Source organism: Armigeres subalbatus, unplaced genomic scaffold, assembly GCF_024139115.2.
Source record: "Armigeres subalbatus isolate Guangzhou_Male unplaced genomic scaffold, GZ_Asu_2 Contig1190, whole genome shotgun sequence".
NCBI classification, from domain to species: Eukaryota; Metazoa; Arthropoda; class Insecta; order Diptera; family Culicidae; genus Armigeres; species Armigeres subalbatus.
The window spans coordinates 29,868-55,906 of NW_026941946.1; the positions used below are offsets into that span (position 1 = coordinate 29,868).

A 26,039-nucleotide genomic window follows, 5' to 3' on the forward strand; every position below is an offset into this window, starting at 1 on the left:
AACGTTCATAACATTGATCTTAAAAGATGTTGAAATTACGTTAAACTTCTATTATTGCGGTACCTATATATCCTGACGAAACAAATGTCAAAAAATGAACATGTTATGACATTGTTCGTAAAATCTTCCTGTAGACTTGTTTTATGTTGCGAGAATGTAAACGAAACATCTAAAAAAAACCAAACAAATGTCAATAATTGACATGTTATCAGCAAGTTGTGAGAATGTAGTATGAAACTTCTTCTCTGATCAATTGTATGTTTTGCTGTATGTTTTGCAAAAACCTTATCATAGCTTTCCTTGAACATAACAGTTTTGTATTTCATTTTCTCGACCTTTATTCAACATTATCATTAGATCTTAGTTAATAATGACGTTTTCGGTGTTACTTGGGATGACTCTAAGGATCGCTTGATAACTCCTGAAATCGCCGAAGTAGGTCGTCACTTCGTCAGCTCGCACAATCTTTGTCAGAACATCGTTAGTCCACAGGAAACAACCATCAACGAGCATGCTAACAATATCCATTTGACTCTTAACAACTTTTCAGAGGAGCTGGAGATCTCAGCTGGTGAATTGATGGCCTACTATATCAAATCATCGAAAAATATGAAGGCTCCAGGTTTCGACAACATCCTGAATTTTGAACTCAAACAGTGGCCCGATTTTTTAGCACCTTTCGGTGCTCTTTTATCAGTGTCTCCGTCTTAGCTACTACCCATCGTCCTGGAAGTCAGCAAAAGTCAACCCCAACCGGAAGCCTGGGGTGGCATTGTGCATCTCGAATCGAATCACTCGATTCGTACGTTTTTGCATTCGTTTCGAAAAAATTGCGGCATTATGTATTTCGTTCGACTTCATTCAGTCGCAGTACAAGATTTCGAATGGTGCTGTACTAGTTCAATCGAGTATGTTCTGTCAAACGAAATGTAAACAGAGAGAATAAGAGATAGCTGTCTCCGTGTTTTGTATGCCGCCCGTTGGAGAGACAACCTTCAGCGCATGGCGAAAGTGAGTAAACAGAGAGAATAAGAGTAATTTCATCTGCGTGTAGCATGTTGCCTGTTGGAAAAGCATCCTTCAGGGCATGAATTGCCAGTTAATTTATAAACAAGCAATTTGTGCTCAATGACTCATAACGAATATTATTTATTGAGCAGTTGCAACCGATTAAAACATCATGCCGATACGATATGTTTTGTAAATTGAGGTATTGTTAGGACACAAATTATAAGTTTTATGTTTTTTCGAGTGTATGCCACAGAATCAATTTTGAGCTAAGTAAATAATTTAAAGCCAAAGAAGGATTCGATAATAAATTACTTTGATGTTTCCATGTGTTTTAGTTAAATGCACTCGGGTTTTTAATTTAACTCAACTATTTTTACGTAGATTTTGGTATATACACGTTTTTACGCAGATTTTCCCCATCGATTTCACGCGGTTTATCGCTATCGTCATAAAATACGTGAAAACGGCAAAAAAAAAATTGAGTCGTTTTTACGCGGATTTCGGGATAATTAGAGATTGCATATTGTCTGGAAACTATAAAAGTAGGTATACTAATGACATTCTTTCCTTCAAGATACAATGATGAAACATTTATTCTCTTCCCGTAGAGAAATAATAACAAATATAATTAAAACTTTCTGCAAGAAATGAATCTCGAACAACATTCGAAAGCTATAAAAGTGACGAGTGTTTTTCATTCGACTTGAGTCGTTTCCCAGTGTGCTATCGAGTATCCATAATGCCAAAACATCTCGTTATTCTTGTACCTCATCGAGCATACTCGAACGATCAGTCGTTTTCGAGATCGAATCGAAAGCCGTAATGCCAAACATGTTCGACTCGATAGAATTGCGTTCGAATCGAGATGCGCAATGCCATCCCTGGGTAGGATCCTTCCTCTCCAAAAAGTTATCGTCCCATCAGCCTTCTTTCAGGATTATCCAAGCTACTTGAAAAGGCAATTCACAGCCGGCTACTTGAGCCTGCCGAACACCACAATATCTAACTCGAAAATCAGTTCGTTTTCCGACGCGATCATGCTGATCTTAGTTGCCAACGTCTTCAGGTGGAACAAGTCTGTCTCTAAAACATCCAACAACATGTTGAGAAAGTTTTCGACAATGTATGCCATGATGGCCTGATGTACAAACTACAACGCCACAACTGACCCAACTACCTCTTGAACATCATCAACAATTACCTGTCGGCAGGGACATTCCGGGTCTCAAATCAACGGAGTGAGTTCCAATGCGCACGATATCATCGCATGCGTCCCCCAGGGCAGTACCCTCGGACCCCTGCTGTTTAACTGATGATGATCTGATGAGTAACTAGATATTGAGTCTTGTGTAATGAGCACAAAGGATAGATCAAGAATCGAACTAGGCATCTGAGGATTGGTAATCCTACGCTTATGCTCAAAAGGATAACTGGGGACCCTCGCAACATAGATCTAAAAAAATCAAGTAATTGTTTCGGAAACATGTTTCCACAATTAGTAGGGCAATCATATGTTTTCTCACAAGAACGAAACAGATTTCCGTGGAACCTTAATTTTCTAGATTCGATACTCTGTAACCACTAGTGTTCTTAAGCTCAATGGGAGCTGGACCTTATTTGATATTGAAAATATCGAGTAAGAGAGGTAAAATCTACCTGTCCGACTATTTTTAATAACTTTTTCTGGTTTACCGTTTCGATGGCAAACCTTCTTGAAGGCCCATCAGCTTATAAAAGCATGCTTCCGGAACAATTTCAAAAATGTTGATACTTATCCAGTATTCCGCGAGCGATAACGGCCGTCAACTTGCTTCTGGATAGTTTCAAGTATAACGTTCCTGGAGGTCAAGAGGGTCAACCGCATCCACTGTTCTGAGCATTCTGAACAATGTGGTAAATAAGAAGCTGTGGATGTAATAGATCCACATTTTTTCATTTGCTGCTTTGCTTTGATTGCTCCTTCTTACTTCTTTCATCTGCCTTTTTTCTCTTTCCTTCCAGATTTTTCCTTCTTCTCCCTTTAAACTTCTCTCTTCTCACTTCTTACTTCTCGCATCTCACTTCTCTCTCTTCACTACTCATGTCTTACTTCTACCTTCTACCTTCACTTTTCACAATTTACTCATTACTTGTCACCATTCGGCCAAATGTCAGTTCGGCGTAATGGCCATTTTGACTATTGGCCCAGCATCGGTCCCACCTTTTTGGAAAAACATGTTTCCGAAACAATTCCAAGAATTTTGATGCCAGGGTTTCTTCTAAATGAGTTTGTGGCCACTTTAGGCCCCACGGGAACCTGTTCCAGAATGACCGTTCCGGTTGATATCTATCCTATGGTCTCAACTACTTGCGAAACATGTTTCCGAAACAATTCGAAGGCAGAGTTGAACTTAATCTAAAAAATTAATCTTAATCTAAAGCAATACAAAACAATTACAAATTATCCACAAAATTAATATTTTCTCCACAATTTTAAACCCGTTTTTGTTTCTAGGCCTGATCTCATTGCATTTATGAATCTCACCCTCACACAATTGACTCAATCAAGGTTTTCCAGTAGATACAACTCTAATTCGAATGCGTTTTTTCTTTGATTGATAAGAATTCTGGAGCTTGGGAAGTCACGACGTCAGTTCTGAAATCAGCCGAAAGTTGATTGAGTGGCGTTTTTACTACATGGAGAATAAGTGGTTGGTGGCTGGCATTTGTTAGGAAGCATAACCCACGCTTCCGAATTTTTCTTTTTGATATGGTGGAGGCGTGTGGAGGCGCGTGGTATATCAGAAGTAACCATTGCGATAGCGTTTTGCCACTCAAATCGTTAGATTTTTAACACTTTTGTCGGAAAAGTTGGATATCGCTTTGCCCCACGGAGTATGGCAATCATAAAGACATGTGTTTTTGAAACGTTCTTAAATATAATAATGTAATCAATTTACTCCTGACGTACGTATGTCCAACAAATTCATGCTAGGATGGGGGCTTTTTGTCGCGAATGTAATAACGAAACACGGCGTGCTGTCAGAAAGATTTTTCGTCTTTATTTCGATTATATGAATCATGCTGAATCTCCACCAGACAGGACTAGAACATGTGAAATACTGCCGTTTACTTGCCTATGTACAAATAAATATCTTACAATCTATGCACGGCCAATTGATTGTGCTTACGCAAGACACTGTTCCAATATAATGTTCGATGAATATAAAATAAAAGTCAAACAAAAGATAAAATACAGGAATAGAAGCGTGCAGAACATGTGGTGGTATGACTAGTTTTGTGTTTACAAAAGTGTGTTAATAATAAAAATATGTTATTGTTAGGAAAATATTAAATAGATTAGGAGAAACGAAAAAAAAATGAAAAAAATAACACAAAAAACTAAAAAACCGCTGAACAACAATGTGGTATAAACTATACATCGAACTCCTTGGATTTTAGTTGCAAGTCGCCAAGATCCAGCTTGTGTAGTGTTACTTCACTGATCGAGCTAAACGGTGCAAGGGATTGCAGGGTCATGCTTACCGGGGGATCGGTCAGTTCGTTATCGCTGTCCGTGTCCCGATCGGACTGGTGGTGAGAGTTTACCCCGTGGTTGCTATTACCGTTCGCCAGAAGCGGCGAGCTTCCGTGGAGGGAACCGGGACGGTTCCCGTCGATTCCATTGGGGAACTCCTTCATGAGAGTTTGCGTCTCCTCGGCGGCCAACGATTCCCACATGGGTTCGTGGTCCATTAGTTGACTATCTGTTATTGAGGGATATTTACAGTTTCTATCCGATAGATAATAAGAAAACATTACCTCGGATACCAGCCAGAAGCTGTAAGTCATTTTCCTTGAGAATAGCTTCGGGTGTTTTATGACCAGTGGCATCTCCGTTAATGGGAGGGGTTACATTACCATTTTTCAGGATTCCGACCAAAGGTTTGGCAGTTCCATTTTCCTTTTTCTCTTCGAGTGGAATCTATTGAGGAAAGTGAAAAAAATAATTTACTTCAATGAATTATATGTGAACATTCCAACCAAAACTATTTAAATATAAAAATCTGTTCGATACCAAATCCATCAGCTTACCGCCTTATAATTGTACCCTTTTCCGGCATTGTTGGCCACTGCCGCCGCCTCGTAATGCATCTTAGCCGTCGCCTGTTCCTTGGACAGAATGATGTCCTCGTCCGTTTTGCGCTCCTGCCGCTTCTTGTACTCCCGATCCGAGCGGTACACCTCAATCAGACAGCACACGACAATCACCACGAAAACCGCGGTCAACGTGATGAACACCACCTGAGTTTTGTCCTCTTCGTCCGATGGGTCCGGATGGATGGCCTCGTACGATATCCGGCTCGGTGCATCCACGACCCAGTTTTTATCCGAGCCCTGTTTTGCAAGAATGCGAGGAAACGAATGAATGGTTCGGGATTATTGCCGGAGGCTTGATTAATCGAATGCTTACCGAGGACATATTGAGGGCAGGTTCGCTGAGGGGTAGCTTCTGTATGACGTCGAACTGCTTACATTGGGCCGAGCGAACGCCCTGGGAATTGATGACATGGATCAACTCCACGTGGGACTTCGTAAACAGCATGTACTCCTCCAACGGTTTCATGGTGTCATTGTTCACCTGGATGAAAATGTCTGGCGTTTTTTGTTTGATACGGAAAATGAAGCAAAATTTATGAGACCATCGATACAGTTAGACAAGGTTTATTCAAACTCAACTTGTTTTGTTCACATTAGTTACAGGTACAATGATTGACTGTTGAATATTTTTCAATTTTTAATTCATAAGCAGTGATTTACTATATTTTTGGTACGTTTGTATGATCTGCTTTGAAAAACGTTTTCCATTTTTTCGTATCTCAAGTCGTGTGCGACATGGAGACGCATGATGGATTGTATATTGGGATGAAGAAAAATGCCTTGTTGGGGCGTTCTGTCCGATATAAACATATGAGCATATAAAACATATAGGGTTAATGCAGGCATTTTCGTCTTATCGTCATAGTATCAAATATCAATAAAATAGAAGCTTTTTTGCCAAATTCATCCGTACCCAATCGTAAGCTTAGGCGAAACGTTCTGTTATAGTGGAGTTCTAGTAAAATGACGTTGCTTTCATTGATTTTAGCCCCTATGACGATGGACGGAAATACCTGCCGTGTCCCTACCTACAATCCCAGATATACAATATACACCAAAAGTATGGAAGCGCTGACATAAGTATTGCTATGCCTACTTTGAATATTGCAACATCCCTTAACCTTAGTAAGATGTTGGGGTCAATATGACCCAAAACGAAACTTCAAAGTAGAATAACTTTTTACCTGATAATCCGATCGTTCTGAAATTTCTTGACTTTTAATATTTTGTGGAAATGAAGCATCTGACATGGAAAAAATATTTTAAGGTGCAACAGGAACGACCCCACAAAAAAAGTTACGAATAAGATGTTAGGGTCATATTGACCCAGAAATGTAAATGCTTATAAAACAGTCAAATTATAACCGAATTACAAAGTTTATATACCGTTCTAAAGATAAACTCATCAATTTTGTGGCTATGTGGTGATATGCTGGTTCTGGAGACAATGGCCACCGGGAAACGACTTCCACGGGGACCTTGTCGGTCATATAAGGGGAGCATAAAAATCGCTCCATATATGCCATTCGATCGCTAATTCTTCATATATTCTCTTAAAATGGTAATGTATGGTCCATGAGAGGGCTTCCGACGAAAGTGGCATCTCCTGGTATATGCAAGGTGCCCCTGGGGAGCCCGCAGGAGGGGACATTTCCGTTTTAGCACCAAAATATACCGTGAGGCGGCTCTGTCGTCATGGTTTTCCACAAAATAGATAATAATGCGCTTGAAATCGATAAAAGACCACATTGGCCACTTCTGGTACATGCAAGGTGCCCCCGGGGAATTCGCAGGAGGAGACATTTCCGTTGTAGCACCAAAATATACCGTGCGGCGGCTCTTTTGTCATGATTCTCCACCAAATAGATGATATTGCGCTTGAAATCGATGGAAGACCACATTGGCCACTCCTGGTACATATAAGGTGCCCCCGGGGAACCCGCAGGAGGGGACATTTCCGTTTTAGCACCAAAATATGCCGTGCGGCGGCTCTTTTGTCATGATTCTCCACCATATAGAAGATATTGCGCTTGAAATCGATAAAAGACCACATTGGCCACTCCTGGTACATGCAAGGTGCCCCCGGGGAACCCGCAGGAGGGGACATTTCCGTTTTAGCACCAAAATATGCCGTGCGGCGGCTCTTTTGTCATGATTTTCCACCAAACAGATGGTTATGCGCTTGAAATCGATAAATGACCACATTGGCCACTCCTGGTACAAGCAAGGTGCCCCCGGGTATTCCGTATGAGAGGACATTTCCGTTTTAGCACCAAAATATGCCGTGCGGCGTCACTTTCGTCATGATTTTCCACAAAATAGATGATTATGCGCTTGAAATCGATAAGTGACCACATTGGCAACGCCTGGAACCTATGAGGGGGCCCCAGGGAACCCGTAGAACATTTCCATTTTTACATCAATATAAGCCGTGCGGCGGCTCTTTTGGTGTTTTCCCATCGAACAGATGGACGTGCGCTCGAAATCGATAAGTGACCACATTGGCTACATCGAAACCTATGAGGCTTCCTCGGAGAACACGTAGAAGATGGCATTTCCATTTTTACACCAACATATGCCATGCGCCGGCTCTTTCGTCGTGATTTTCCTCCAAATAGGTGCCCTCGAAATCGATTATTGACAAATTGTCCACCCTTAGAACCTATGAGGTGCCCTCGGGGGCCCGTAGAAGAGTACATTTCCATTTTAACACCAAAATATGCCGTGCAGTGGCTCTTTCTTTGTTATTTTCTATGTACCAAACAGATGGTCATGTGCTTGGAGTTGATTAGTGATATTGTCTACTCTTGGAACCTTTGAGATGCCCTGCGAACCCGTAGGAGAGGACATTTTCATGGTTATATCAAACGTACTGTGCCGCTTGCGGCAGGTCTATCTTCGTCTATCATTGTCTACCCTGGCCACAAGTCTTCAAAAAGTTGGTTATGCGCTTGAAATTGTTCTTCATTTCAAATTGAGTATACTGAGTCAAAATAAAAAATAGTTTCTGGGCTACTGTGATGTTTCCTTCGAACAGCTCTCCAAGGATTTTCTATTCCTCATCTCGATATTACCATTAGTCGATGGTCCCTTCAATATCGACTCATAGAAGTTTGAGGTTTTCACCGATTGCCGTGGACAATGATATGAAAACGCAACATTTTGATATAAAAAAAATTTCTCTTTATGTGAGACTCCGGCGGGTACCTTGTAGGTTGTAGATATTAAGTTCAGAATGAATGACCTATTTGATAGAAAAAAAAAAACAAGATTAATCTACCTTGTGGTGATGGTGCCTTTATCTTTCGTTCAAAAGGGTTGAGAAATATATATAAGAAAAGTCTAATATAACACTAATAGGTAGATAGCTCTTATTTGTTTATTTGCATTCTAAAACTTTCTGCTGAATTTTGGCCATAACTTCGGAGCCCATAGTCCGATCTGGCCAATTTTCAATAGGAAACAATAGGGCAGGATTTTCGTCGAATGCTATTTACTGCGAGCAATTCGGTTGAGGAAAAGTTCCTCAAAAGTGAGTTAGATTTTGTGTGCACAGACACTTTCAATGAATTCTTCAAGGCACTCCACAATTACCGAAATTGGGCCTGGGGTTCCCCCGGGTTGATATTAGATTTCAAGAGCATTACCAACTATTTGATGGAAAATTATAGTGAAAGAGCCGCTGCACGGCATGTCTTTAAGGGCCGATGTCCACGTAAAGTTTTTTCACGCTGCTTGTCGCCGCGTTCACGCAGTACCCAGCATCAATGGAGTAATGCACACGTGAACGTGTGCACGACTACATTTGATGCCGGATACCTTGCGTGGACGCGGCGTGCACGCAGCTTGAAAACACGCTACGTGGGCATCGGCCCTAAGTAAGAGTAAGAGTAAGAACGGAAATGTCCTCTCCTATGAGCTCCACGGCGGTACTTCATACATAGGTTCCAAAATTGAAAATGTGGTCACTTATTCATTTCGGTATAAAAACGGAAATGTCACCATCTACGGGTTCCCCGTGGTCATCTCATTGGTTCCAAGAGTGGCCAATGTGGTCACTTATCGATTTCAAGCGCATAATCATCTATTTTGTGGAAAATCATGACGAAAGAGTCGCCGCACGACATATTTCGGTGTTTTTTTTTTTTTACAAGGGAGAATGCATTTACACACTAACCCAGTACACGTGCATTGTAGTTGCCAAACTACCACACGGAAGTGTACTGGAGTGTCGGACTCGACCATACCGGTAATACCGACTAAACTCCCTTGGCTCCACCATCGTTTCCCAGGAACTACCTCGCAGTACTACTTGGGGGACGGCAGTACTAAGCGTACTCACTCATTATCGCTCACACAGGCACTCGTCCCACGCGAGACTGACTTGGGTGCTCGCACACCATTCACTCCATTTGAGTCTTACTTGAATGCTCTCCTGACGCTCCGCTGCCATGCCTCGAGGTGTCAATAGCGGTAACTGCTTGGGCCTACAGATATTGCGCTACGACACTCTGCCTCAGCACGAGCAGATCAATCACACCACTGCCGAAGCAGACCATACGCTACCCTGCCGAAACAGGGACACTCCCCATGCACCACATGTGCACAACTGTAGGTGTGTGGGTACAACCCACTGCTACCCTGCCGCCGAAGCAGCTTCTCCAAAGACCATTCGCTCCATGTGACCCTTTTTCGGGTGCTCACTCTAACACTCCACTGCAATGCCTCGAGGTGTCGATGGGATACCTCGACTCCTGCCTCAGCATGTGCAGTCCATACTCAGACTTCTGCTGCGCTTCGAGGTGACAATAGCGGCAACGCGCTATTACACTCCTGCCTCAGCACAACCAGATCACTCACTCCCTGCCGAAGCAGCTCACGCGCTACCCTACCGAAGTAGGTACACTCCACAACTTATTCTAACACTCCACTGCCATGCCTCGAGGTGTCGATAGCGGTATGTGGGGACTAATCAACGATACTACGCTACGACACTCTTACCTTAGCATGTGCAGTCCATACTCAGACTTCTGCTGCGCTTCGAGGTGACCATAGCGGCGGCGACACGCTATGACACTCCTGCCTCAGCACAAACAGATCACTCACTCCTGCAGAAGCAGCTCACGCACTACCCTACCGAAGTAGGGACACTCCACATGCCAATTGGCACTCCCTCCCTGGGCTTGTGCTTTTGAAGCGGCACACAGTCGCTTTGATAGAGTCCGCTTACGGGCACTTGTGGTTTTTTGGGAGGGATTTTAGCAGAGCCCACTGCTAAATCCCACCACGCCCTAGGCAGTTCTCCCTGACTCGCAGACAGCTGGGGAGGGGTCGTCAAGCCCTTGGACATCATGCTGTTCCTGCTGTCCCTGCTGCCCCCGAGCGAGCCTCATAGGTTTCAAATGTAGCCAATGTGGTTCAAGAGTGGCCAATGTGATCACTTATTGATTTCGAGCGAATAACCATCTCTTTGGTGGGAAAACACACCGAAAGAGTCGCCGCTCGGCATATTTCGGTGTTAAAACGGAAATATCCCATTCTACGGGTTCCCTGGGGGCCCCTGGTAGACTCCAAGAGCGGCCAATGTGGTCAATTATCGATTTCAAGCGCATAATCATCTATTTTGTGGAAAATCATGACGAAAGAGCTGCCGCACCGCATATTTTGGTGCCAGAACGGAAATGTCCTCTCCTACGGGTTCCCCGGGGGCACCTTGCATATACAAGGAGTGGCCAATGTGATCATTTATCGATTTCAAGCGCATGACCATCTGTTTGGTGGAAAATCATGATAAAAGAGCCGCCACACGACATATTTTGGTGTTAAAACGGAAATGTCCCCTTTTACGGGTTTCCCGAGGGCACCTCATAGGCTCCAAGAGTGGCCAATTATCGATTTCGAGCGCATAATCATCTATTTTGTGGAAAATCATGACGAATGAGCCACCGCATGGCATATTTTGGAGTTTAAACGGAAATATTCCTTTCTACGGGTTCCCCAAGGGCACCTCATAGGTTCCAAGAGTGGCCAATGTGGTCAATTATCGATTTCAAGCACATAATCATCTATTTTGTGGAAAATCATGACGAAAGAGCTATCGCACGACATATTTTGGTGTTAAAACGGAAATGTCCCCTTTTACGGGTTCCACGGGGGCACCTCATAGGCTCCAAGAGTGGCCAATGTGGTCACTTAGCGATTTCAAGCGCATTATCATACATTTTGTGGAAAATCATGACGACAGAGCCGCCGCACGGTATATTTTGGTGCTAAAACGGAAATGTCCCTTCCTGCGGGTTCCCCGGGGGAACCTTGCATGTACCAGGAGTGGCCAATGTGGTCATTTATCGGTTTCAAGCGCATAACCATCTGTTTGGTGGAAAATCATGACGAAAGAGCCGCCGCACGGCATATTTTGGTGCTAAAACGGAAATGTCCCCTCCTGCGGGTTCCCCGGGGGCACCTTGCATGTACCAAGAGTGGCCACTTTCATCGGAAGCCCTCTCATGGACCATACATTACCGTTTTAAGAGAATCTATGAAGAATTAGCGATCGAATGGCATATATGGAGCGATTTTTATGTTCCCCTTATATGACCGACAAGGTCCCCGTGGAAGTCGTTTCCTGGTGGCCATTGTCTCCAGAACCAGCATATCACCACATAGCCACAAAATTGATGAGTTTATCTTTCGAACGGTATATAAACTTTGCAATTCGATTATAATTTGACTGTTTTATAAGCATTTACATTTCTGGGTCAATATGACCCCAACATCTTATTCGTAAGTTTTTTCTAATATCCGAAGAAGGTTAAAAAAGTTTAGCATAACTCCAAACCTGCTCCAAACTTACAATATTCGTAATGACGTATCATTGCACTGTCGACTAGACGTTTTTATTCAATTCGCGGCGGTAATTTACACTTTTGTTTTTTTGTGTGAACGTATAGCCGCGAGTGTTATATATTTCATATTTTTTTGTTGTTGCTATTATGATTTGCAACGCCCCAGAATGTCGTGCGTCAAGCCCTCATCATATGTGGAATGCAGTGCCGTAGCGTGCGGTTGGCCCCCGCCAAGGGCGCCAGCCTTCAGGGGGGCGCCAAAATCAATGCTTGCTCTATGAAAAATAGAACAAGTTTATTAGTTAGGGGTCATGGGACAATCAAACTTACTTTGAATTGGGCCAAAGGTCTATGATCATATGCATGCCTGAGAGAAAGAATATTTCTTTATTTCAACATCAACATTTTATCTGGAGTGATTTAAATTTTAGCTGCTATTCCAGATTTTCAGAGACCTCAAGATTGACCTGAAGGAGCTAGTTGAACAAAAAAAATCTGAGAGTTTCTTATTTAAAAAGTTATTTGACAATCATGAAGTTTGATACCCACACAGAAAAAAATAATGAAAAGTAATCGACGCGTAAATAATAAAGACGTGGCAAATTACTCTATTCTTGGCGTACATGGATCTTTTCCTACAAGTTCGCCCTAAATGTATGCAATTTACATAGCATTATGACACTTATTCGTATAAAAAGTGACATAATGCAATACAAATTGCATACATTCAGGTGATTATATCGTTTAAATTTACGCTCTTTTTGGCATTCCCTTTATGTGCATTACTTTCGTGTAAATTTCAACAACTTTTTCTATCTGTGCACATTATAATTGATTGTTTATTTTTTGGTCACTATTACTATTCCGGAATCGTTATGTTCAACAGCAGTGATGATAAAACAGTGAAGAAATGATTAAGCATTTCCATGTGGTTTCCTTCAAGGACTACATCAATTACCAATCGATTAACCCAATTCCAAATGGCGCTGACTGACCAAGCCATACCAAATTTTGATTTTTTTTGTTATCCGACTAGGTCCGATTGCGATTCCGAACATCGATCCTAATTCAGATCTGAATTTCATTGACCCAACTAGGTCCAGTGGTGTCTTCAAACCATATTTCCTTGGTCCGAATAGGTCCTTTGGAGATTCCTGCTTTCAACCAACCAACTATAAGATAGGTATAATTGGTTTTCGTTTGAATTTCCTATATTTTGTCCATACTGATTTAATAATGCTTGATCATAGATTACAGAAGATTTTCAAAAACCATGATGGAAATATTCATTTGCGTGATGCACTGCAGAAATAGTGATTTAGAACGTCACGCAGTTTGCTTCAAACAACTAATTTGCGTCGAAACCGATCACAAAAACTCAAAAAAAAAAACAGATTAATCCACCTAGCAGTGATGATGCCTTTCTCGTGCATTATAAAATATATTGAAAAAATCACATTAGAAAGGTAAAAAAAAGCTCTTCAGGAGAATAGATCACATTTTTTCGATAATTTTGCATTAGTTAAAATGCATTGCCACTATTTTTTTTTCCAAGGGGGAAAAAACAATGATTTTTCAATAATTCCAAAATGCAATGTCCGATCGAGCCAATTTTCAATAGCATATAATGGGACCACATTCCCCGTCGAATGCAACTTGTTGCGAGTAAATCGGATAAGGCTAAGTTCCAAAAAGTGTGTACAAAATTTGTACACATACATACACACACACACACATACATACATACACACATACAGACATCGGGGGCAGCAGGGAGTTTGTCCAAGGGCTTGACGACCCCTCCCCATGGCCACTGCGAGTTAGACCGGGACCATGGTCCCTAACCCCTAATCCCAAGGCGTCAAGCGACCCGTGCCGAGGGGATGCATGGCCAGGGGGGTGAAATAATAAGCTCGGCCTTTATCGGAGCCTGTGGGGTACCTGGGCACCCTCCACAGTAATTGTCCCTTACCGCGTCATGCTGGGCTCTGACGTGGTGGACCTCTTTTCCCGAGCAACTCGTGGGACCAAAATGGAAAACCAAGTCAATTCTTCAATTAGTGGTAGTAGTGTAGGCGACAACCCCTTCGCAAGAGGTGGGTTGTTCAGGTCTCCGCCTAGGAGGCCAGAGGCAATAGTCGGCAACTCAGTGCGCAGCGCCAGCGTGGGTCACTCAACCTTCCTCTCGGCTAGAAAAACGCCGGTAGGGGTTATTGACGGCCCATGGCTTGTGGAGGCGATGAACCGCAAACGCGATGGGCTTTCGGCCTTCGAGGTGGCGACGGAACAGCTGGACGCCATCATAGACTTTGCGTCATCGAAGCATAATATCAGCAAGGACCTCAAGAGGAGCTTGCAGAAACTTCGAAAGTCGATGCTGGACGCCAAGCTGGAGAGGGCGGTCGGGACGGCCAAGTGTAAACCCGTGAAATCGGTGGAGTCGAGGTCTACCCAGACTGAGGCCCAAGGATTCGCGGACTCGGGCAAGGTCGAATCGACCGAAGGCGTACCAGCGAAGACGGTGGTGCCAAAGTCTACCCAGACTGAGGCTCAAGTATTTGCGGGTACGTCGGGGGTGACTGCTCCAACGGAGCAGACACAAAAACGGGGGAGACAGTCTCCAGGGGATGAGCTCCCTGGGGACCGCTCCAAAACGCGGAGGGTTACTACCCCGAACAAGGGTAGTGGGACTGGGAAGCTGAACCCCGGTCAAGTACCTCCAAAACCGGGGGAGGAAGGACCTGGAAAGGTCCGTCCACTCAGGAAAGACGGTGGTAAGGGGTTACAGCAGGCTGAAAGTTCTCAGCCGCACCAGACCAGGAAAATAGAGGGGAATGACGCCTCCTGGACCCTGGTCAAGAACAAGAGGAAACCGAAGCCGTCAAGGGCCGAAAAGAAGGCCCAGGCGAATGAGGGCAGCAAGAAGTCCAGGGTAGGCGCCAATCCCTCCAGGGCGATGCCCTAGTCATCACGGCGGACGAGGCTAAGTACTCGGATGGTTTGAAGGCGATGAGGAGGACGTCAAGCTCGGCGAACTCGGCGCCGACGTACGTCGAATAAGACGTACCCGGATGGGCGAGATGATACTCGAGCTGAAGGGCGTCTCGCAAAAGGGCGCCGCCTACAAGAAGTTGGCGGAGGAGGTCCTAGGCGAGACGGTCAAGGTGAGGGCACTCACGACGGAGGTGAATCTAAGGGTTAAAGACCTGGACGAGATCACTGAAGTCGAAGAGCTCGTCACGGCACTGCGGCGACAGTGTGAAGTGGAGACGCCCACCGCAGCCGTTCGGCTACGGAAAGGTCCGGCAGGGACGCAGGTAGCATTGGTTCGGCTATCTGCAGTGGACGCCTCAAGGTAGTCAAGTTAGGGAGCGTCAAGGTGGATGGTCGGTATGCCCTGTGCGCATATACGAGCAACCCGAAGTTTGCTTCAAGTGCCTGGAACCGGGGCACAAGCAATAATGGGACTGCAAAGGCCCTGACAGAAGCAATCTCTGCCGACGCTGCGGATTGGAGGGACATAAGGCACAATGCTGCACGAACCCTCCCAATTGTTTGATTTGTTCCAGCAAAGCTGTGAACAGCAAGCACCCCATGGGGGGTTCGATGTGCCCGGCGTTTAAGCGTGCTGCAAAATCAAAGTGTAGGTAACGCAGCTGGCTTGCTCGGCCTCGCCCGAGTGTTTGGTGTGCGCAGGTTTAGAGGAAACGGCGGAACACGTGTTGTTCGTGTGCTCACGTTTTCGCGCAATGCGTGACCACATGCTTGCCACATGTGGTCTGGACACTACCCCGGACAACCTAGTTCGGAGGATGTGTAAAGATGAAGTTGGCTGGAACGCCGTTTTATCGGCTATCGCCCAAATCGTCTCGGAGCTTCACAGAAGGTGGCGTGTGGACTCAAGGATGGCTAGTTCAGGCTCAAATAAGAGGTGGTCAGAGGGATCGGAGTCGACTTCATGGGTCATACCGGTGGTCATGCTCTGTGGTCGAACTCGATCCTTTTATCGAACAAGTGGCCGCGCGAAGAACAACATGGTATCGTCGCTTTCGCGGCGTCGGTCAACCGGGCGGGTTCCGAGCCCGAGGACGGAAAGGGGTCCTCGTCAAGGCTGTGGCAGGCGTAGGCCTCACGTCGGCAAGTCCCTCTGTGTGCTGGCGAATAAGCCCTATCGCAGAAAGGTCAATTTGGGGTGCACGCGGCATCATCATTCTTGATACCAGTCGTGCGGAGGGAAGCAGGCGCGAACTCGACCCTTCCCACCTTCCGAGGACATAGGGCGTGGTAAGGCCACCTGGAAAGCCGGCAACGCGCTGGCACGATACCATGGTGTTCTTCTAAAAAAGCGAGTTACGATGTTCGGTGCTGCAAGGACACGCAGCTAACCTCGAGGGTGCGTTGTGCACTGGCCCCCCTTTGAAGCATTACTTTCTGGTTGACCCGAAGGGACTATGGGCGTGGCGGCAATGGAAACGGTTTAGCGGGTCGGGAATGTAGTCCTGCCTCCCTCGGTGATCCCTAACCCCGCACTTCCTGGTCAACCCAGGATGTCTGTTGAGCAGATTCCCCCTCCATTGTTTAGGAAGAAAAAAAAAACACATACAGACATCACCTCAGTTCGTCGAGCTGAGTTGATCGGTATATAACACTATGGGTCTCCGGGCCTTCTATCAAAAGTTCTTTTTTGAAGCAATCATATAGCCTTTCGGTACAACTTTGTTGTACAAGAAAGGCAAAAAATAAGGGTATTTTCAGCAATTAACCAAACAAACAGTTTTGTAAATCCAACGACGTGTAAAATCGCAGCTATTTCCCACGAACAAATTAACATTCAATATGGAAAAACATTTGAAATCACAACATATTTTTATATGTGAGACTTTCATATATCAGATATCTGTACACTCTTGAATATTGAAAGCATCTTTAAGCCAATAACCATCTTATTTCACTTCTTTTTGGTAAGATTAAAATTGTTCTCATAATATGAAATTTGTGTATTTCATTTCCTCTTAGTAAAAAAATATGCTCCAATAAAGGTTTCGCCAAGTGCGCTGGGAGCAGACAGCATCGTGCTTTCGTGCTGTGCGGTTCTTTTCTCTCTTTGCTGAAGGAAGTTTTTAATACTACCCGAAGCTATTTTAATTTCAACAGTGCTTCTCAGCACTATTTGTACCTACTGATCCCGTTACGATCTTTGGACCCGTGCCTTCGTTTTACGTTGGACCCGTTTGCGGAGGTAAAATTCCGACAAGCGGTGGACAAGCGGCAAGGACACCGTTCTGAAAAAAAACGTCTTAGAAGGCACCTCTTGCTCAGCAATGAGCATTAATAAACACAAGACCATCCTGCCAAAGCGCGGAAAACGCGGAATAACTCTAACATTAAAAATAATCCTTCTTCTATCGAACTGAGCATCAGTTCGATTTGATACATGATGAAATTGAGCTCATCGAATCTACCTCTAGCCCAGGTGATTCGATCCATGCAAAAAAGCAAAGGATTCCGCCAATTGTGGAATCTGTTGCCGAGTTTTCTGGCTTTCAGAATGAAATCTTGAGTAACCTTCAGGGGATCAAGGTTTCAATTCAGATTGCTAGGAAGGGTGACTGCCGTGTTTTGCCGGGATCCTTTGACGATCGCAAACGTCTTCTTCAGTATTTAACTGAGAAGCGCCATAAATTCTTCACATACGACGACAAAACTGAGCGATTATTCAAAGTCGTCTTGAAAGGTCTCCCCAGTGATGATAAATCACTGGATGAGATTAAAATTGAAATTTCTCAATTACTTGGATTTTCACCAGTCCAAGTAATTAAGATGAGAAAGATCTCCCACTCTGGTACTTCCCAGAGGGATATTTCTCAAGAATATTATTTAGTTCACTTTAACAAAAGTCAACTTAATAATATGAAAAGTTTGGAAAAGGCCTGTATTAGGTTAAGGGAGGTATTTTGGACCACCAGTTCGACGGCTCATATTTTGGACCACTGAGTGCAAATTCCTCTTGGTGGTCCAAAATAAGAGCCCTCGTAAGGGTGGTCCAAAATACATCCTTTACCCTATCATGGGACATAGGCACATACGTGAGAACATTTCCGCAGGCCTGGGGGAAATTTCCAAAACCCCACTCAGTGCCGTAAGTGCCAAAAGTGGGGTCACGGAACTAAACATTGCCACATGGATGCTAAATGCATGATTTGTGGTGGAACCTCTCACGCCAAGGACGCCTGTCCTGTGAGAGAAGATTCCAATAAATTTAAATGTGCCACTTGAAGGGGCAATCATAAATCCAATTTCTGGGAATGCCCTTCACGCAAAACAAGTTTTGAATTTCCGTGCAAAATTGATGACGGGAAATTCCAATAGGATCCCTGATTCACCGGGTAAACATATTTCAAACGCTCAAAATCCGCAATCATTTGCCGGTCGAGCAATTCATACTCACCACAATCAACGAACAAATTTTGCACCTACCTCTAACCGAGTAAAGAGCAGTTCGTCGAATTCTATTTATTCAAACTCGTCCACCTTTGCAAGCATCACTGCTGGCAGGCAAAATTTCATTCCTGAAAATTTACTGACGATGAATGATTTTCATACCCATTCTTCATCGGAAAATAACGTTCGTTCCGACGACTTAGGTATCATGTCTGCTTCCGACTTTGATTTTCTAAATGAACAATTGCATCACATGATTAATGTAATGTTCAAAGCGAATACCAAAACTGAATCTGTTCAGGTTGGTATAAAATTTACTCTAAGAATTGTTATTGGACTTCGTTTTAATGGAATCAAATAATTCTTTGGAAATATTAATTTGGAATGACCGCTCTTTAAAGGGTAAGGAAGATGAAATATTCAACTTCCTATCGGTTCATAATGTGCACATTGCCATTATAACTGAAACATATTTAAAACCTGCTCTTTTCACCAAAGGGATCCAAATTATTTTATTTAGCGAAATGATCGTCTTGACAGCGCCTGCGGTGGGGTCGCCATTGTCCTTAATAGACGTATCAAACATAAATTATATTCTTCGTTTGAAATCAAAGTTTTCGAAACCTTGGAAATTTTTCATAATTGGTGACTTCAATGCCATACACCGTTCATGGAATAATGCTCAAAGCAATTCCAATGGTAAAATTTTATTTGAAGATTGTTCTGCGGAATATTATACTATTCAATATCCCAATTGACCGACTTGTTCTTCTTCCAGTCGAAATCGTTCTACAATTGATTTAGTTTTAACTGATTCAAGTCAGCTGTGTGGCCAATTGGTAACTTATGCTGACTTTGACCCTGATCACCTTCCTGTGGTATTTGAAATCCACAAGAAGATTATAATCCAATCAGCTCTACTTTTAATTATCATAGAGCTGATTGGGATTTATATAAACGTATATCGATAGGAATTTTGATGTTGATATTCCTCTCGATACCAAAAGTGATATTGATAATGCTCTCGTATCTTTGACAAATTTAATTGTCGAAGCCAGAGGCATTGCAATTCCTAAATGTGAAATTAAATTCAACTCCATTATTATTGACGACGATCTTCAGCTACTGATCCGTCTTAAAAATGTGAGGCGAAGGCAATACCAAAGAACTCGCGATCCCGCGTTGAAAGTTTTTTGGTGAGATTTACAAAATGAAATTGAAAAAACGTTTCGCTATTCTGAGAAATACCAACTTTGAGAATAATGTCTCGAAATTGGATCCCAGTTCGAAACCCTTTTGGAAATTAACGAAAATTCTTAAAAAACCTCAAAAGCCAATTCCAGCGCTTAAAGAGGGAAATAAAATTTTATTAGCAGATGGCGAAAAGGCTCAAAAACTTGATCAGCAGTTCGAGAGTGCCCATAATTTTAGTCTAGGTCTCACTAGTCCAATTGAGGATCAGGTTACACGGAGCTTCAAAGACATCCTCAATCAAGAGAATGTTTTTGACTCTTCGTTGGGAACTAATTTGGATGAAGTGAGATCTATTACTAAAAAAATTAAAAATATGAAAGCCCCGGGTGATGATGGTATTTTCTACATACTCATCAAAAAACTTCCTGAGAGCACTTTATCCTTTTTGGTTAATTTATTTAACAAATGTTTTCAATTGGCATACTCCCCAGATAAATGGAAAAACGCCAAAGTTGTTCCAATTTTTAATCCGGACAAAAATCCAGCTGAGGCTTCTAGTTGTCGCCCAATCAGTTTGCTTTCTTCAATAAGCAAACTGTTTGAAAAAATATTTGAAATAGAATGATGATTCATAATAATGACAATTTTATTTTTGCTAACGAGCAATTTGGTTTTCGCCATGGGAATTCAACCACCCATCAGTGATTAAGAGTTACGAATTTAATTCGGCTCAACAAATCTTAAGGATATTCGACTGGAGTTGCTCTTCTTGATAGTGTAAAATTGATGAAATTTAATTTTCCTCTGTACATTATTAAACTGATCCAAAACTATTTATCAGAATGCTCACTGCAGGTAAACTATCAGAATTCTAAATCTGATAGATTACCTGTAAGAGCTGGTGTTCCCCAAGGCAGCTTACTGGGGCCCATATTGCATAACATTTTTACTTCTGACTTACCTGATTTACCACCAGGATGTCAAAAATCTTTGTTTGCAGATGACACGGGCCTTCCATCCAAAGGGCGAAGCCTTCGTGTCATTTGTATTAGATTGCAAAAAAGTTTGGTTATTTTCTCCACTTTCTTGCAAAAATGGAAAATTGCCCCGAATGCTTATAAAACTCAGCTTATTAGTTTCTCACATAAACCGAGAGCTTCTTATTTGAAATCTTCTAGCAGACATATTGTTACTATGAATGGGGTTTTGATTAATTGGTCTGGCGAAGCTAAATATTTAGGATTTCTGCTAGATCAAAAATTAACTTTTAAAAATCACATTGAAGGCATTCAAGCCAAATGTAACAAATATATTAAGTGTCTATATTCACTTATAAACAGATAATCAAAACTTTGTCTTAAGAACAAACTTTTGATTTACAAATAAGTGTTTAGACCAACCATTTGTATGCTGTGCAATACCAGAAAGAAGGCACTTCAGAGGATTCAAAATAAAATTTTGAATATGATTCTGAAATTGCCTCCGAGACATTGCAACAAATGTCCAATAAAATAATTTCCAATTTTAGACAAAAATTGTTGCAATCTTCTATTGCAACGATTAGCTCCTTGTATCCTTAAGGGTGGTATGGACTTCTAAAGTACTGTGCAAATAGATAGGACAAGTAGTGGTCAAGGAATGATTTTGCTGCTGACATTCCTTGAATAGTACGGAGCTAACAAGGAAATCAAATAATTTAGCAATAGCAGGCGTATTGCAAGAAAGAAAACATTGATTTGATTCTTTCCTTGCGAAATAATGCACTGATGCATTATTCCGCAAGGAAAGTGACGTTTTGTTAAGTTTTTTCACTCTGTTTTTTGTTTGTTTGCGATTTATTGCAGGTCCACTCTTTTTTCGGCTGTGATGATCTGCAGGTGTACCGAGATGTAAGGCCATGTTGGAAGTAGGTGCTGTGATTGACCATGTTCTGGGAAGCGACCAAATCTATTAGACTCTTGATTGGACTTCTCAATCGTCAAACAAAGAGCTCTGAAGTTTCCAAAAGTCGGTCTAAACTTCTCTTCCTGGCCAACATGAGCGCTCGAACATCCATGAAGATTTTGATGCCGTAGGTTGAACAGTTGTCAAATCCGCGCTGCGTATATAATATGCTATCACCATCAATGCTTCCGCAGTGTGCATGCATATTTGCATATCGTCCTTCTAATGAAAGCTGTGTCCAGCTCGTGTTTGTTGTCGCAACTCTGGTAAATGGTACAATTAACTTTGAACGTTCCAACACACTTTTGGCTGCGCTACGATGTTGAATACGCATTCCTAAAACTATATCAAAAATAATTCGAGTTATTGTTGACTCGATGATGCTGAGCTGAAAGATTTGAAGTAGCATTAGTCTACACAGAAAAAAGTAATGAAAAATAAACAGCGCGTAAAACTTGACATGCGAAAATTTACGCTATTCTACGCTGAAATTGTCATCTTGCTAACAAGATTGCTTACAACTTGTATGCAATATTGACGATTCACGTCGAATATTGTATACATTTAGGCTATATCCCGTATGGAATTACGCTAATAATGGCGTTCCATTTATGTGCATGATTTTTAGCGTGAATTTCAGTGGATTTTTCTATCTGTGTAGCTACCAATTACTAGTATCTTAGATTCGGTGTGGGTTTCTCCGATGGTTCCGGTTCGTATTATTTTTTTTGATTATTCGTTGCTTGGTTTTTGTAAGCTAACAAGGCAAGACATCAGCTCAATATTATCACATTTACCCCAACCCTCAGAATTTCTAATGAACGATAGTTAATAATGTTGCTTGACGTCTCTCACTCGGGCGTACTCAAGCGATGCTCAGCCCTCCAGACAAAGGTAACAGACGCTGTTGAGAGGCGAGTTCAAAATTTACTTGAATAAAGAAATAATCCTAATAATAATAAAATTTCCGGCAGATCTTATGGATGTGGTTATGCATATGGAAACTTTGAATTATGAAAATGCTAATGTCGAGTTCCTGGAAGAATTCTGGCAGAATTACAGAAAGAATTCCTGGATAATTGTCGAGAACATTCTTCGAGGAATTCCGAAGACCTGAGGACTTCCTGAAAGAATTCCAGAAAGAAATTCTTCGAGGAATTCCGGTGGAAATTGTGGAGGATGTCCCGGATAAATTTTCGGACGAATTCTGGAAGATTTCCGGAAGGAATTAATGGAAGAATTCTTTAAATAATTTTGCAGAATTGAAGGAATTGCGGAAGGAATTCCCAGACTTATTTCGGGAGAAATTTCCCGAAGAATTCCCTGAGAAATTTTCGAAGCAATTCCAGAAAGGGTTCTTGGAGGATCTCCTGGAATAATTCCCAGAGAAATTCTTGAAGGAAGTGGCCTCGGTCCATGGCTGCACGTCGTCATCCGCGCAAATCGTTTTTCACCTGATCGAGCCACCTCGCTCGCCACGCACCTCATCTTCTTGTGCCGTCGTATCGTTGTACCATTTTCATCAAGACTAACATTCTGGCAACATGTCCGACCAACCGCCGTCGTCCGATTTTCGCGGGAAAACGATGGATGGTTTTCCCAACAGCTTATGCATTTCGTGGCTCATTCGCCCCCAGATACCGTCCACCATCTGCTCTTCGTCATAGATAGAGCGCAGCACTTTCTTTCGAAAACTCCAAGTGCGCGTTGGCCCTCCACGAACATTGTCCTGGTCTCGTGTCCGTATTTCAGGAGGAAGGATAAGGAATTACTTGGAGAATTCCTGGGCAACTACCTGAGGAAATCCTCAGGAAGTTTCAAAAGAGACTTCCTGAGTAATTTCTGAAGGAAATCCCAGAAGAGCTCCTGAACGAAACCTCGGAGGCATTTCTGCAGGAGTATTCGGAGAAATTTTCAAAGGAACTTCTGTAGGAATTCCTGGGAGAATTTTCGGAGGAATTCCTGGGAAATTCCACAAGCAATTCCTGGAGAATCCCAGTTGGATTCCTGGGACAATTTATGGAGGAATTTTGGTGGAATTCCTGGTGAAATTACTGGAGGAATTCCTGGCAGTATTCCTGAGTAATTTAGGAGAATTCTGGGAATTTCCCAAAAAATCCAGGAGAAAAATCCAATAGAATTTCTGGAAGAATTGATTTTCTGCAGGAGTTCCTGGAGAAATTTGTGAAAATTTCCAGGAGGAGTTCCTGAGGAGTCTCTAAAGGAAATCCTGAAAGATCTCCTGTGGAAATTTCTGGGAATTTTCCCAGAAATTCCTCCAGTAATTTCCTAAGACTTCCTCCTGAAATCCTCACAAGTTCCTCCGGGAAGAATCTTTCCCAGCAACGCCTTCTGTCAATTCCCAGAAGTTCCTCTTGAAATTTCCCCAGGAACTCCTCTGGAAAATCCGTAGGAATTCTTTAGGGGATATTCCAAAAAAAACCTCTTGGAATTCCCCAGGAATTCCTCCGGTAATTATTTTTTAAATTATCCAGAAATTCCTCCAAGAACTTCACCAGAAATTATTACAGAAATTGTTCCGGCAGTTCCCCAAAAATTCTGTTGAATTTTTCCCCATGATTTTCTTCGAAAATTCTTCAGGAATTCCTCCGGAAATTCACCAGGAATTCATCCGAAAAATCACCAGGAAATCTTTCCGAAATTTCCCAGCGAATTCTCCGAATTTCTCCAAGAAATCTTCTGGGAATTTTCTCAGAAATTCCTCTGGAAGTTCGTCTAAAGTTACTTCGAGAATACTCACAGGAATTCCTTCAGTTATTTCCCAAGTATTTCCACCTTCCTCAAGGAATTCTCCCAGGACTACTTTTGAAACTTCCCCAGGAATTTCTCCGGTAAATGGAATTCCCCCAGCAATTCCTCCGGGAAATCCTCCGGGAATTTTTCCGGAAGTTACTTCAGGAATTCCTCCGAAAGTTACTCCAGGAATTCCCCCGGAAGGTACTTCAGAAATTCCTCCCGAAGTTCCTCCGGAAGCTCCTCCTGGAATCCCTCCGGAGGAATTTTCGGGATTTCTTCGAACCTTCCTCCAGAAATTTCTCCGGAAGTTCCTCCAGAAAGTCCCCTGGAAGAATCTTCTGGAATTCCTCCCGAAGTTTCTTCGGAAGCTCCTCCAGGAATTTCTCCGAAAGCTCCTCCAGGAATTTCTCCGAAAGTTCCTTCAGGAATTTCTCCGAAAGTTCCTTCAGGAATTTCTCCAAAAGTTCCTTCAGGAATTTCTCCGGAAGTTTATTCAGGAAATCCTCCGGAAGTTCCTCCGGGAATTCCTCCGGAAGTTCTTTCAAGAATTCCTCCAGAAGTTTCTCCAGGAATTCCTCCGGAATTTACTCCAGGAATTCCTCCGGAAGTTAATCCAGGAATTCCTCCGGAAGTTTCTCCAAGAATTCCTCCCGAAGTTCCTCCAGGAATTCCTCCGGAATTTCCTTCAGGAATTCCTCCGGAAGTTCTTCCAGGAATTCCTCCGGATGTTCCTCCAGGAATTCTTCCGGAATTTCCTCCGAAAGTTTCTCCAGGAATTCCTCCGGAAGTTCCTCCAGGAATTCCTCCGAAAGTTCCTCCAGGAATTCCTCCGGAAGTTCCTCCAGGAATTCCTCCGAAGTTCCTCAAGGAATTCCTCCGGAAGTTCCTCCAGGAATTTCTCAGGCAGTTCCTCCAGGAATTCCTCCGGACGTTCCTCCCGGAATTCCTCCGGACGTTCCTCCAGGAATTCCTCCGGAAGTTCCTCCAGGAATTCCTCCGGAAGTTCCTCCAGGAATTCCTCCGGAAGTTCCTCCAGGAATTCCTCCGAAGTTCCTCCAGGAATTCCTCCGGAAGTTCCTCCAGGAATTCCTCTGGAAGTTCCTCCAGGAATTCCTCCGGAAGTTCCTCCAGGAATTCCTCCGAAGTTCCTCCAGGAATTCCTCCGAAGTTCCTCCAGGAATTCCTCCGGAAGTTCCTCCAGGAATTCCTCCGGAAGTTCCTCCAGGAATTCCTCCGAAGTTCCTCCAGGAATTCCTCCGAAGTTCCTCCAGGAATTCCTCCGAAGTTCCTCCAGGAATTCCTCCGAAGTTCCTCCAGGAATTCCTCCGGAAGTTCCTCCAGGAATTCCTCCGGAAGTTCCTCCAGGAATTCCCACGGAAGTTCCTCCAGGAATTCCTCCGGAAGTTCCTCCAGGAATTCCTCCTGAAGTTTCTCCAGTAATTCTTCCGGAAGTTCCTCAAGGAATTCCTCCGGAAGTTCCTCCAGGAATTCTTCCGGAAGTTCCTCCAGGAATTCCTCCGGAAGTTCCTCCAGGAAATCCTCCGGATGTTCCTCCGGAAATTCCTCCGGATGTTCTTCCAGGATTTCCAGGAAGTCTTTTGGAAATTTCTCCAGGAATTCCTCCCGAAGTTCCTCTACGAATTCCTCCTATTCCTCCTATGAATTTTTCCCGAAGTTCCTCTTTCGGAGACTCACCCACAAAAAATG

At 43.1% G+C, this 26,039-nt stretch overlaps 1 pseudogene; it reads right to left on the reverse strand.

Annotated features, from left to right (window-relative positions):
• The window catches only part of LOC134202362 (axotactin-like), a 218,256-nt pseudogene that overhangs the window by 8,320 nt on the left and 183,897 nt on the right, over positions 1–26,039 (reverse strand).